The sequence below is a fragment of the Hemicordylus capensis genome, chromosome 2, assembly GCF_027244095.1.
Source record: "Hemicordylus capensis ecotype Gifberg chromosome 2, rHemCap1.1.pri, whole genome shotgun sequence".
Classification (NCBI taxonomy): domain Eukaryota; kingdom Metazoa; phylum Chordata; class Lepidosauria; order Squamata; family Cordylidae; genus Hemicordylus; species Hemicordylus capensis.
This window is the reverse complement of record NC_069658.1, coordinates 165,602,421-165,613,906: the sequence shown is the minus strand read 5'-3', so window position 1 is coordinate 165,613,906 and position 11,486 is coordinate 165,602,421.

Sequence of the window (11,486 nt, the reverse complement as noted above, 5' to 3'; positions counted from 1 at the left end):
CAGTGATTTTGCTGAATGTTTCAAGTATTGTCAGCAGTCTGTCTGTGAGCACAGCAAAAAGAGAATCTGGTGTTTAGTAGGTGCCAGCATGAATTTGTCACACTGGAGTAATCTCTCCTCCTCTTTTAACAGAGTTACTAGTTTGGTAGAGGACAGGGATGCTGTGGACAAAGTGTGCCTTGATTTCTGCAAAGCATTTGACACAGTCCCCACAATATTCTCCTTGACTTCTGTGGAGAATGGGGCCAAAAACTCCATGTTGTAGGTTTGCTTGGTCTTTATTTTGATTTATATTTAAAATGGCTGTCCATTCCCCACTTGCGTTGCTGGAGTAGATGAAACCTTGACCTTTTCTCTACCCCAGGGTTGTCTTTCTGGCTGGTGTTCATCCCTGCCCCACCCCCCCCCTAAGTTCTGGTTTGTGTTTGCCCTGATTGGCTAATGCAGGGCGCTTTCCAGATTACACTCTGAAATTATGCAGGGATTGTGGTGTCACAACACAGGAAGTATGGAAGCACTCTGAGCAGATCTGGAGTGACACTGTTGTAGGGTTTAATCTGGAAAGCGCCCTCAGGAGGTGGGCAGAGTTCCAGGGATTCAAAGGGGAGGTTGGAGCAGTTTATGGAGCAGGAGAGCAGTTGGAGGAGCTGAATCGCAAAGAAGAGCTGAAGATCACACAGAGGAGCTGGATTGCTCTTGGAGCAGCTGGAGGAACAGATAGCAGCAGAACCAGACAAGGCAGCGCTGAGCAGAGAGAGAGAGAGCCAGGCTTGCAGGGAAGCCAAGTGGGCTGACGAAGAGCTGCTGGTGAGGTGCCTCTTAGGGCCAGCGTGGAGTGTCCGATAATTGCTGGATGGGCTTATCTCATTTTCTTCTTCTTCTTCTTTTTTGCTCTTATGGTTGTTAAACATTGCAAAAGCTACGTTCAAATTGGTATTTTTCCCTCTCAAGTAAAGATTTCACCTCTTGATTAAATTCTGGTGTCGTCTCTGTCTGTGTTCTCCACCCCAGGCTTAAATGCCACACCACCCTGCCTAGATTGAGTGAGAGACGGAAGGCTGATGGGCTGCCAAGTGGAGACAGCCAGGAAACATAAGGAATTCCACTTGGGGTCAGCAGCAGTAAAGCTGGTCAAATCATGGGGCTGGTTGAGACCAGACCGTGACAATCTCTCTCATAATCTGATCTATTTAACCTAACTAGCCTTTGCCTGCTGCTGCTCCTACAATTATACTGGATTCTCTGGATAAAGCAGAGTGCAGCAAAATCCCCTCTAAAGCTTCCCTGAGAATTACTTGCCGCTTTCTGTAACAATTCTCTCTTTCAAAAACGGAAGACCAGAATGGGCGAGGTCTATTGGTATAAAATAGCACATGGTTTCCATAGATGGTGTGTGTCTGCCATCAGGGAGCATTTATGGCTCTAGTCTGGAGAGTGCCTTCAATAGGTGGAAAGGAAAAACACATCCACTCACTCATTTCATTCCACCATTAGTGGAGATGATTTTGTCTCTATGGCAATTACTACTGACTAATAACTTACTCCAGAGCAAGTGCACATAATGACATTCGTACCTGTAAGCCTAAATTTAATACCACAATTAGTGAAGAAGCTCTTGAAAGTTAGTTGGGTGGTAGAGCACATGTGCGAGGTAGCTTCAGACTTCAGTGTCTCCAATTCTGCACTCTCTCCATGCCCATAAAAGTACGGAGGCACCTTCAGATGTGATATTGTGCATATTTTTCAGTGTTGAGAGCCAGTGTGGTGTAGGTCTTAGGGTTTTGGACTAGGAATAGGGAGACAAAGTTTAAATTCCTATGCAGCTGTGAAATTCAGTGGGTGTACCTTCCAGGCTCATTGTGAGGACAGACATAACATGTACTCTGCTCTGGGATCCTTGGAGGAAAGCCGGAGGTGGGGGTGGGGGAATAAAAGTAAAAACATTTGCCCATCTTATCCATCTAATGTTGTATACCTACAATAGCCCTGTAAGATAGTTTAGTATATTGCCAGTTGGGGGAGCCATGGCTAGTGGACAATGGGCTGCCAAAGGTCTGCTTCATGACTGAGTGGAGATTGGAACCAAGCAGTGTTCCCTAGAAGAGGGATTCCCAGATGTTGTTGACTACAACTCCCAGAATCCCCAAGCAAAAGCCATTGCAGCTGAGGATTCTGGGAGCTGTCAACATCTGGAAATCTCTCTTAGAGGGAACACTGCAGCCAAGGGTTTTTAGCTTGTGGTTGGAACCACGACGCTGCACCAATTCTTCTGCTTGGGTCCTGATTAGTACCTGGATCATCTGAGAAGCCCATACATGTTGCTCCAAGCTCTGAAGAGGTGGTCTGTTTTGGTATTCATTCAAGACTGAAAGAAGACGCCACGTAGCAAGCATAGGATGAAAGAAGTCCTGTGGAATGTGCAGGGCTTTGGGGAGTAGTGAGGGTGAAGGGAGGCAGGCCAAAGCTTAGGCTCGAGTTGAAGTGATTCCATCAAACAGGGCCAAAGCAAATTGGATTGCTCCCCTGAAGCATCAAACTGAATTGAGAACACATCTGAAGCACCAAGGTGATCCCCAAATCAAATCAGTGCTGATTAATTTGGCCCTGCTATCTAGCCCAGCATCCTGTTGCCCACCATGACCAACCAGAAGTCTACAAGCAGGAGGGAGAGGCTATATGCTATCTCTAGGCTCAGTAGGGTGCTGAATGGCAGTTGTGGGGAGAAACAGTGGAAGAAGGGAGGTATGCCTTCAAGACCAATATCCACGGATAGATGTGTCCTCCATGAATTTGTCTAATCCTGTTTTAAAGCCATCTAAACTAGAGACCATCAATACACCTTGTGGCAGCAAATTCCAAAGACTGATTAAGTGCTGCTGTGTGCATGAATACAGGGAAACCTCTCTATCTGCAGATCCAACACCCATGCTTTCGTGTCTCTGCTGTCAAGTCATTGACAGCCGACCTCGGCTTACGCAGGGAAAAAAGGTGAAGAACGGGTTTATTTTGCATGTCCAGGGTGGCTGGAAATGATCCCCAAAGTCATTTCCGGCTGCCATTTTGGGAGTAGGAGCCATTTTGTGGCTCTTTTTAAAAAAGAAGACAAATGGCCAATTTGGGACTAGCGGAGGGTGGGGGTGGCGGTTTTCCTGGAAGGCTGGAGACTTTGATAGGGCACTTACTTTTGCTATTTCCCCTCATTTCCTGCCATTTTTGCCCTTTCCCCAGCCTCCAGGAACCTAAGCCCCGGATTCCCATTGCCGCAATACGCCGCTATCTGTGGATAATGGGGTGCACCTGTAAGTCCTTTTGTCTGTCCTAAATCGTATGCCAATCAGTTTCATGGAATGACTCCTGTTCCATTTTTTCAAAGTCCAGCAGATGGAAGTCATTAGAATAATGTTTAAAAGGATACCATTGCTCCTGTGCAGCAGGCCTTTTAAAATTGGAATCAAAATCTGGGGTCTCTTCATTCTCAGCAGACCAGACCTCACTGGGTAATGGAATGACATCTCTTCTTTGGAGGTGCACAAAAACAGCTGCTGTGCAGCCAGCTCAGGATCCAATACCCTTGAAGTAGATGGTTTTGCATTTCACTGAGGAGGACCCAGCTTTGCTAAAAGCAGGCCAAGAAGTCCTACACAGAGAGGAGAATTGGGGGAATGTAGCTTCTCTGGCAACCAGTGGGTGGGACAGCAAGAATGATAACAGATTGCACGCAATATCGTCAGACAGAAACCAGCTTCAAAAGGTGGAAGGCAATTCAGCAATCAAGAGAAACTCCAAAAGCCAGAAGGAAACCAGAGATGTGAAGGGGGAAATCCATGGCTTGCCAGGGGGACAACTTTCATGAAATTCCAGTTCAGCAAGCAAAACAAATAGGAATGAAAAGGAGTGTCTACCCAGTGTGTGAGAAAAGCTTGAATCGCACACCAGACTTTAATGCCCATTGGAGAATGCACACAAGAGGCAGTATAAATGCATGGAATGTGAACATTTTAATTATTTTAATTATCAATCAATGTGTACACACAGAAAAGCCATATAAATGTCTGGAATGTGGAAAGAGCTTTTCTGATCAATCATATCTTCTTAAACAGCAAAGAATCTGCACATGGAGAAAACTAGATCAATGCTTTTTAAATTTTGTATTATACACTACATTTATAGACCACCCCATCCAAAGGCTCTGGGTGGTGCACAACAAATTTAAAAAGACATAAAACACCATCTAAAACACAGTACTTAAAACAATATAAAAACAATTCAAAAGCATTTAAAATCAATTAAAACACGCCCAAACAATTTAAAAACCTTGGAAGACCAGGCCAAACAAGTTTTCAGGGCCCTCTTAAAGGCCAACAGCGAGCCTAAATTGTGGCTATCTGCTGGGAGTGCATTCCATAGGCCAGGAGCAGCTGCAGAGAAGGCCCGGTTCTGAGTCGCCACCAGACGTACCGGTGGCAACAGGAGATGGAACTTTCCAGATGACCTCATCGTGAGATAGGGATCGTACAGAAGAAAGCACTCTCTAATGTAACCCAGACCCAAGCCCTTCAGGGCTTTAAAGGTAATAACTGGCACTTTGTATTTTGCCCGGAAACATATCAGCAACCAGTGCAACTCTTTAAAAACAGGCATAATCTGGTCTCTCCAGGTTACCCCAGAGACCAGTCTGGCTGCCGCATTTTGAACTAACTGAATTTTTCGTACGAGTGTAAGAGATTTTTGACTCCCCCAAAACTCCTGCAACCAGGAATAAATGAGGGCTCCAAAAATCCCCACATTCATAGACGTGGGTCCTTTCTGATGGTACTGGCTGCCAAGAATCCCAAGACCCAAGAAGACACGAGGAGAAGTGAAGAGATTATATTTAATCAAAACAGATTTATTTTCTTACCAATATTCAGATGAATCACAGCATACAGCATGCAGTAAAATTACTTCTCTCACACAAAGCAGTCACAAAACTAACAGCCTAGAGACACTGACAGATCCGCCAGACCCTTGCGGTCACAATATACTATACCCCAAGGGAACCTCGACTTGTTCCTCTTTTTGCTAGATGCTTGGTGCCGTCAAATTGATTGATCGGATCAACTTCCTCCTTTCCTCCTCCTGTGTGCCATGCCTGAGCCACCCTCCCTGAGGGAGAGAGCCCCTTTTTTCTATCCTCAAATTAGGGTTTTAAGTATCCTCTCCTTTCCCACCTACGCATCTAATAGTGATTGGATGAAGAAGGGGTCTTGACCATTCATGACCCTCGGCTAACCTGTTCCATTTGACATTTAATATCATTGTCTAGGCGAGATGTGGAAAAGGAACAAGGCGTGGGCCAAGTGACCCCCCTTCAAATGGAACACCGAGCCTTGGCGTACTTTTGATCTGAGGTACTGAAAAATGAGGAAGTGTGCCCGAGCCGACAGGCCGATTTTCTCCAGTTTTAGACAGAAGCTCTAGATGGGGGCTGCTCTTGACAGCATGGAAAATTTGCTGGAACAGGGGAACTTGGCGTTCACTCACGGGTTCATGCCAAGATCAAGGCCTAAACTGTGTCGAGCAAACAGACTCAAGTTAAGCATCTATCTAATACAATATGGCTAACCTATCTATGCGCTAATTCAATATAAAATTGACCGGATTGGGCCTTACACTAGGTACATCACTGTTTTGAGATCATTCTCTTCAAGGAATGGACACAGCTGTCGAATCAGCCCAAGTTGATGGACAGCACTCCTGGCCATAGCCTCCGCCTGAGATACCAGGATGAGGCCTGGATCCAAGAGCACTCCCAAGCTGCATACCTGTCCTTTCTAGGGGAGGGTAACCCCATCCAGCACAGGAAGATCTAACTCATCTCTCAGATTCCAATCCCCCACAATGAGCACCTCCATCTTGCTTGGATTCAGCTTCAATTTGTTATCTCTCACCCACCCCATTACTGCCCATAGGTACCCATTTAGGGAGTTAATGCCATTCCCTGATGATGATGATGATGATGATGATGATGATGATGACGACTGATAAGGAGAAATAGATTTGGGTGTCATCAGAATACTGATAACACCCTGCACCAAATCTCCTGAAGACCTCACCCAGCAGTTTCATGTAGATGTTAGAAAGCATAGGTGACAGAATGAAGCCCTGAGGGGCTCCATACAATACTTCCCATTTCAAAGAGCAACCACCACCAAGCTCCACCATCTGGAATGGCAGGAGCAAAACCACTGCAAAGCAGTGCCCTCTATCGCCAACTCCTACAGGCAATCCAGAAAGAAGGGGGAGGGCAGGAGAGGGTGGGGCAGGGGGAGAGGGGCAGGGGGAGAGGGGGAGGGCAGGAGAGGGGAGCAGGGGGGAGAGGGATGGAGGGCAGGAGAGGGTGGGGCAGGGGGGAGAGGGGAAGGGCAGGAGGGAGGGTAGGATGAGGAGGGAGGAGGGCAGAAGGGAGGGCAGGAGAGGTTGGAGCAGGGAGGAGAGTGGGGCAGGAGAGAAGAGCAGGGGGAGGGGAGGGAGGGCAGGAGAGACTTTGGCAGGAGAGACTGGGGCAGGAGGGGGAGAGGGGGTGGGAGGGGAGGGAGGGCAGGAGAGACTGGGGCAGGAGGAGGAGAGAGGGGTGGGAGGGCAGGGGAGATGGGTGGGAGGGGGACGGAGGACAAGAGAGAGTGGGAGGGAGGGAGGGAGGGCAGGAGGGTGAGTGAGAGGGGTGGGAGGGGGAGGCAGGGGGCAAGAGAGTGGTGTGAGAGGGAGGGGCAAGAGAGTGGGGCAGGAGGGAGGGGAGGAGTAGGAGGAAGGGGAGGAGGCAAGAGTGTGGGACATAGGGGGGAGGGAGAGGGAGAGTGGGGCAGGAGGGAGGGAGGAACAGCCAGCCCCAAAGAGCACACAGATGCTCTGTGCGGGTTGGCTAGTTTCCTTGATTTCCTGACAATTAGCTCCTTTCCCTGCCTCACAGGGGCTGAGGAGCCACTGGCAGGACTACATCCTCTGGCCGCCCAAGTGTTCCTTGAGCCCCTGATGTTAGCCAGTGGCTAACATTCATTGCTTCTTTTCAGCTGATATGTTTATATAGAGATGGAGATGCTGCATTGCTAACATTGAAGCCCTGGGTGCAAAGATTGTAGGGAACACAGCAAGTTTTGCAATTTCACTTCTCCTTATTGCATCTGTAAGTTTTGGAAACTTAGCTTCGATTCCTCTGATTAATATATGGTGATTGATTGATTAAGTGCCATCAAGTCAGTGTCGACTCTTAGTGATGACATAGATAGTTCTCTCCAGGATGATCTGTCTTCAACTTGGCCTTTAAGGTCTCTCAGTGGTGCATTCTGTTGGAAGTTAAGGACTTTGCACTGTCTCTTGTCTCAGACAGTGGAGGATAGACTAGTGAGTCAGAGGACTAGAGGGTCAAGACATTGGTCATCCCTTCTCTACTGCTCTGACACTATTCCTTTGGATATGTAGATTGCTAATCTCAGGGACTAGCTTCCTCTCTCTCTCTCTCTCTCTCTCTCCCCTAACAGCCCTTCTACCTTGCAACATGGCAAGCCTCTCTCCCTGCACCATGTGTGCAGAGAAGATGCAGAATCCATCTGCATCCAGCTAGATAGATAGATCAGAGATCCTAACTCCTCACTTTCCTATCTAGAATAGAGTTCCTTAATAAATGCCTTATATATTGATTTGAAACTATGAATTGGCTCCAAGTTACTTTACTCTCAGCATACACGCATGCCTAACTAAATTCCGCTGTGCTGTGCCTCTGTGCACTCTGCTATAATGAGAAAGGGATTCTCTCACCACAGAGAATTTCCAACACATTCATTGCTGTTGTCATCGAGTCCATCCGCCTTGCTGCTAGTCGTCCTCTTCTCTTTCCTTCAACTTTCCCCAGCATTATGTACTTCTCTAGGGAGCTGGGTCTTTGCACAATGTGTCCAAAGTATGATAGTTTGAGCCTGGTCATTTGTGCCTCGAGTGGAAATTCTGGATTGATTGATTCTATGATCCATTTGTTTGTTTTCCTGGCTGTCCATGGTATCCTCAAAAGTCTTCTCCAGCACCAAAGTTCAAAAGCGTCAATGCTTTTTCTGTCTTGCTTCTTCAAAGTCCAGCTTTCACATCCATAGAGTGTCACGGGAAAAACCACGGTCCGAACAATTCTAATCTTTGTAGGTGTAGACACGTCATGGCATCTAAATATCCTTTCCACGGGCTTCATTGCAACCCTACCAAGTGCTAGTCTGCGGCATATTTCTTGACTGCTGGATCCTTTACTGTTGACGGTCGATCCTAAAAGGCAGAAGCTATCTACCACTTCAATGTCTTCATTGTCAATTCTGAGGTTGGTTGCTGTACCTGTTGTCATTAGTTTAGTCTTCTTTACATTTAGTTGCAGTCCCATTTTTTTCACTGTGCTCCTTGACTTCCATTACTAGAGCTTGCAGATCATTCTCAGCTATCAGGGTGGTGTCATCAGCGTAGTGCAGGTTATTGATGTTTCTTCCTCCAACTTTAAAACAGATTGGTCTCTGGGGCAACCCGGAGAGACCATATGATGCCTGTTTTGAAACAGCTACACTGGCTGCCGATACGTTTCCGGGCAAAATACAAAGTGCTGGTTATTACCTTTAAAGCCCTGAATGGCTTAGGTCCAAGTTATCTAAGAGAGCGCCTTCTTCTACATGATCCCCACCGCACATTAAGGTCATCTGAGGAGGTCCGTCTCCAGTTGCTGTCTCCAGTTGTCTGGTGGCGACGCAGAGGCAGGCCTTCTCTGTAGCCGCTCCTGGGCTATGGAATGCACTCCCAGCAGAAATTTGTAATTTGAGATCTTTGCTGTCCTTCAAGAGAGCCCTTAAAACCTACCTGTTTGGCTTGGCCTTCCAGAGTTTTAAAGGATTAACTGTTTTAAACTGTTTTAAACTGTTGCCCTGATTTTCAGGGCTTTTAGCTGTTTTATTGGTTTTATTGTGTTTTAATAGTTTGATTTGAATTGTTAATTTGTTTTAATTGTTTTTATCATGTTGTGAACTGCCCTGAGCCATTTTGGAAGGGCGGTATATAAATCAATCAAACAAACAAACAAACAACCACACTCATCTTCTTCCAATCCAGCTTCTCTCAGTCGATGCAATCAAAGGCTTTTCTGTAGTCAATAAAGCACATATTGAGTTCTTTCTGGTATTCTTTGGCTTTCTCAGTTATCCAGGGTGCTTCAGCAATGATGTCTCTTGTTCCTCAGCCTTTTCTGAAACCAGCTTGAACATCCAGCATTTCCCTTTCTACGTAGGGCTCTATTCTGCATTGGATGATCCTGAGCATTATTTTGTTAGCATGTGCTATTAAGGATATTGCGCGATGGTCTTCGCAATCTGTTAAGTCTCTTTTCTTTAGTAGGGGTATGTAGACTGACCTCTTCCAATCTGTTGGTCTCTAGGCATCTTAGAGTTCTTAGATCTCCTTGGGGACAGAATCCAGCTGCAGGACTTCCGCGGGTCACTACTTTTGCATTGATGCCTCCAGCACTGTCTGTCTGAGCAATTTTCAGCCCAGCCCAGAAAAATTAAAGCCTCACCTGGGGGATGGCTAAAAACAGGGGACAGGTCTGAGGAGATAAGGAAGCTAAAGGACAGGCAGCCCACAGGCAAGGAGGCTGAGGGAAGGGGGCATAGCAGGCAGTGAACTAAGGGCCGAACTACGTGTAGCGACGTGAGTTTTTGGTGGTATATAAGTATGGTAAATAAATGAATGTGAGAACAAGCATGCGATTAACCCTTGTGTGCCAGCTGTACAGCTGGGAAGGGCAGTCTGGCCTGGGGCCATGGTGTGTGGGACAGGGCTGAACTCTTTGCCGCTGCCACAGTTCCCATCCAGATCAGGCCCTCCCTAAGGCTGCTCTTCGCCCTGGGAAAGAAGTTCCCATTGGCTTCAGGTGGATGATCTTCACTGGGACTGTAGCGTGAAGGGAAATGGTTACGTATCCCCTTGCTGGACATCACTGTCCTGATTCTGGGCACCCTGTCAGATACTGTGTTAACTTTTAAAACAACAACAACAATTGCGGGGCCATACGGCGCATTACATTGACACACACACAAACATGGCCCTAAAAGCATGGGCTGTGAACTCAGAAATTCTCAGTCATAGCTAAGTTGAGATATGGACTTACTGGTTGGCCTCCTAAGAGGCTGAACTCTCCTGCTCAGGGCAACCCTCCTGCTCAGGGCTGAATATCACACACTTCCTCTGCTTGCAAATGCCACCCGCAGTTTGACACAGAAACCGGAGAAAGCGCGGTTCTTTTAAAGTTCTGCTTTAATAACAGGAATCTGACGGAGGGTGGTTGTTGTAGGGTCACTGGGAGAAGTTCTTTAAAACGGTCAAAGTGTTATAACAATACTCGTTAAAGTGAAATAACTTGTCCCAAAATCCATCTCTGTTGATCAGGCAAAATAAAAGAAGACGGGCAGCACAGGAAGATCTTTTATTGTCACAAGCGTACCTGTAGTCGCAAGTGGAGCAAACAAAACCATGATCTACAACAGATCATCATTCTCGGAACTCTGCTTGTTTTTTCAGTTAGATTGCTTAAATCTTAAATCGTGAAGCACCAATGTGTGAAGCAGAGAAGTGTGAAAGAACAAGGAGAGAGGAGAGGAGAGCTGGTCTTGTGGTAGCAAGCATGACTTATCCCGTTAGCTAAGCAGGGTCTGCCCTGGTTGCATATGAATGGCAGACTAGAAGTGTGAGCACTGTAAGATATTCCCCTCAGGGGATGGAGGTGCTCTGGGAAGAGCACAAGGTTCCAACTTCTAAGTTCCCTCCCTGGCTTCTTCAAGATAGGGCTGAAAGAGAGATTCCTGCCTGCAACCTTGGAGAAGCTGCTGCCAGTCTGTGAAGACAATACTGAAGCTAGATAGGTCAATGGTCTGACTCGGTATATAGCAGCTTCCTATGTTCCTATGTAGCAAGTGACACAAACCTAAATGGCCCTTCATTCTCAATTGATTTATTAATCATCAGCTTGGAGAACCTCCAGCTCTCAGCAGCTGCTAGATGTGATGGGCTTAGTGCTACCATGTGTGTCCAGGCAGGCACTAGATGGCCCGGTCCAGACCTTTCTGAACTGGAACCAGGACCGGCCTTAGGGGTGGGCAAGGCAACTGGTTGCCCAGGGTGTCAACTTTAAGCAAGTGCAAAGAGCTGAGTTTGCACAAGCTGCACAACTTGGCAACACTGAAAGACCAACCTGAGGGGTGGGTGTGTGTATATGTGTGCGTGTGCATGCCAAAAGCACTCCTCTCTCCTCAAAGGTGCTGTGTATGATAGGGCCAGCCCTACTCAGAGTACTGAGTAGTTAGCTTGTAAATATTTCCAAAAACAAATATGCAACACTCTGCGTGCAGGAGCGTGTATGTGGATGAACTAGGGGGGAAGGAAGAAGTTGGAAGATGCTGCAAGTCATAAGAGTCTAGGTCAGGGCTGCACAA